The following is a 3,728-nucleotide window of genomic DNA, read 5'->3' on the forward strand; positions in this document are numbered from 1 at the left end:
CACACCTCAAGGTGGCTGACGATACAGAGCCTGGTCTGTGCGCTTGCGCCAGGCATGTCCCAGCCCCGCACTCCTCTCTCTGACACTCACTATCTGCAGGTTCACCATGCCTTCTTTGAAACCAATTTTTTTAAAAAGTCATGAGTGCTGTAGAAAGTCATTCATACTTAACCATGGGTGACCATCAGGGAGCTACAGCCAGCAGGCGTATGACATGCCTCCTGGAGGAAAGGCATCCGTGAGGTTTGACAGAGAAGACGGGGGTGCCATTCCTGGACAGACAGGACACACAGGGACGGGGCGTGCAGAGACAACACGTGAAGTTCACTGCTGACCTGATCTGCAGAGGTTTATACCGCAGTATACCTAAGTACAGACGTGGTTTCAGGGTTTAGCTCTGCAAATACAGCTGTGAAAGCTACATAGAGATTCGCTGAGTTACCAGAATATGTAGGGTAGTTACAAAACTGAAAGTGGAGGGTCAGCCCCATGGCACAGGGGTTAAGGAAGCCAAATTCCACATAGCCCATTGCGTTTTTGAATCCTGGCTCTGGAGGTTTGAAAAGCACGCTGGGTATGTGGGAGCGCCCCGAATCCTGACACGATGGAGACATGGAGAAAGCACTGTGGGGAGACCACACCCCATTGGAAGGGGCTTTTTCTCCACTCTGCTTTCGTTCTCTCTCTGGTGAGAGCATGCACCCTCTGGTAAAGAAAAAAAAATTAATTAATTACCCCAGAATTTGATAAAAATCAATAAATAAGAGTATATGGTGTGAGAAGGAAAAGGAGAGAGGAGGACACAGTGTAGCGTGAACACCGGGGATCGCCATCACGCGTGATACAAGTGAGGAGGAAGAAGACGACGAGAAATCGCAAAGGCACACAGCAATTGGAAGATGAAGAGAGGGGTGCTTCAGAAGCCAAAGGACGAGAAGGTTTCTTGAGGGAGGAAGCAGGCAAGGATGCCGTCTGCTGCAGAGAGGTCAGGTGAGATGCGGACTCAGAGCTCCTTGGAGCCCACAAGCCATCTTTGTCCGAGCTACTTCAAAGGAGCAGACGGCAGTCAGTTGAGGAGTGACGGGGAAGTAGATCATTGTTTCAGAAAACTGAGTCATGAAGCAGAGGTCACAGTCGGGGTTACATTTAGAAGTGTTTAAAGAATCAATGAAGATTTCTTCTTCTTTTTTTTTTTTGTCGCCAGAGAGCAAGAGTAAGATTCTTGAAAATGAGCAAGGAGGTTCTATATAGATTTCTAGTTCACAGAATGAGGAAAACACTGTAATTGAAACTGGGGAAAGCTGTTCCACTGTGACCAAGGACGTGAAAGATTGGCCGAGCCCCATTACGCGTGCGTTAATATGCAAACTGGAAGGTATTTGCCTCCCAGAAGCTTTCAGGAAGGTTTCCCACGACCCCACAGCCCAGCCTGGGGTAGGTGCTCCCTTGAGTTGTCCAAATACTCCGAATACACATTGGCCTTTGTGTCCTTTTAAACTATTGGGAATGTTTTGAGGACATTATCCTGAGCATCCTGTCTGGGGATATAATGTCTTAGTTCTAGTAACAGATAAAGTAATGATAAGGCACCTTACAGACAAGCGAAGTAGGGCACAGATTCAGGAAATAGAGGCCGCTGGACTTATTGTATTTATAAGACAGTAATTATGAATCTAATGTTGAATGATTCAAAAAGAATTATGTACAAATATCTTTTAAAGTTGAGATTAATACCAAACAGACTGCACTTTACAGTTCTATAGATTTTTTTTTTGTGTGTGTGTGTGTGTGCTTTTTTGTTCAAGATAATATAAAAGGTTTCCCGCTACGTGACCTTTCAAAGTCCTCCTTAGGCATCTGGCTCTGTGGTCTACGAGCATGCCCTAATTCAGCTTCCCGTGAATATAACCAGCCCAGTCACAGACCTGACTGCCAAGCGAAGTAGGGCACAGATTCAGGAAATAGAGGCCGCTGGACTTATTGTATTTATAAGACAGTAATTATGAATCTAATGTTGAATGATTCAAAAAGAATTATGTACAAATATCTTTTAAAGTTGAGATTAATACCAAACAGACTGCACTTTACAGTTCTATAGATTTTTTTTTTTTGTGTGTGTGTGTGCTTTTTTGTTCAAGATAATATAAAAGGTTTCCCGCTACGTGACCTTTCAAAGTCCTCCTTAGGCATCTGGCTCTGTGGTCTACGAGCATGCCCTAATTCAGCTTCCCGTGAATATAACCAGCCCAGTCACAGACCTGACTGCTCTCTGCTTATCTCCTTGGAGAACAGTTTTGCTCTATTGACTAAGAGTACCCCAGGTCAAGGTTCACTACCTGCTGCAGGATCTCAGTAACAAACAAGTGTCAAAGTCCAAGTGTAGCAATGTGCTGATGGCTGATTTTATACTCCTCTAAGGTTTCTGGGGTTCTGCCACTTTCCCTTGCCTCTCGCACAAAATGATTTGACGAGATACTCCATCGCCCTCCTTTCCTGCATCCTCTATGTATGTATTAAATTCTTAAACGAGAGTGCCAACACGACATGAAGAATAAATGGGGCGACTCCAATTCCCCTCTCCGCTGGCAGGAGCTGCATCCATAAAGCCACTCAAGACATTCAGAAATATGTGGAGCTTTCCATGGGAGACTGCAGATCGATGAACACACAGAACATGTCCTTGTCGCCCCTGCTGCGGCGCCTTCTCCTCTCAGCCTGATGACACATCAATAAAGCTGTCTGAGTCTCCGGCTACCGTTCCAGACTGTAAATGTCTCTTGGTATTAGTCTTGCTGAACAGGATTCCCTGCACAGCCCCTTGGCACCCTGTCTGGCCTCCACCTCCACAGGGGTTTCCGGAAACAACACAAGGCAGAGCACTCTTGATTTGAGACTGAAACTTCCACAGGAGACCCACGTTTTAAAATGTGTGCGTGTGTGGCGTCCTTGTGGGAGCTCTGCTAGGTGCTGTATTTCTAACATTATAGTTTCCCAATCTGATGGCAGGATTAAAACATGATTTATTATATACATTATGTGCTTTTGTCTTGGTTCACATATTAATGGGCAAAATTATGGTTTAAAAACGACGTACTGAAAATGAAGCACCTAATGGATCAGTTCGGATTCACTCTTTTTGCTTAGCTGAATAACCTGTCCCAGGAATTGATGACATTGGAACTTAGTGGAGAATAAATCAAATTTAATATGTTTGCTACTGGCGAGCACACGTACCCTGTAGCAAAAACCTCTCAAAAACAACAACAACAAGAAAGACATTACAACAGGCATCATCCATTCAGATAAGCCCAGAGTGCTTTATAGGTGCAAAATAAGGAGCAGCTAGCAGAAGACAGAAGGTCTTGGAGAAGAGGTAGCGCTGGAACCGGTACTTAAAAGATGAATCATGGTTCTCTGTGAGAGAAGGTAGAAGGCAACAAGGATGATCTTGGGCAGGCGTGTTAGGTATCTGAGGTTACCTTCATGGAAATGATAGAATGGGATGGCAGAAGAGTGAGGGCCAAAAAGTATTAAGCAGTGGCATAGAAAAGAAGGCTGTGAAGGACTTTGCATGAAGCCGAAGTTCTTGTTCTGTAGATCCGTAGTCCCACTGCCTAGCTCACCATCAGAATCACCTGGACCATATGTTTTAAAAGTACGGATGCTTTGCCTTGGCTACAGTTTCATTGGATTCTGTTAGCAGGTTGGGTGATAACAATTTATATATA

This window comes from Tupaia chinensis, unplaced genomic scaffold (assembly GCF_000334495.1).
Source record: "Tupaia chinensis unplaced genomic scaffold, TupChi_1.0 Scaffold144099_1, whole genome shotgun sequence".
Classification (NCBI taxonomy): Eukaryota; Metazoa; Chordata; class Mammalia; order Scandentia; family Tupaiidae; genus Tupaia; species Tupaia belangeri.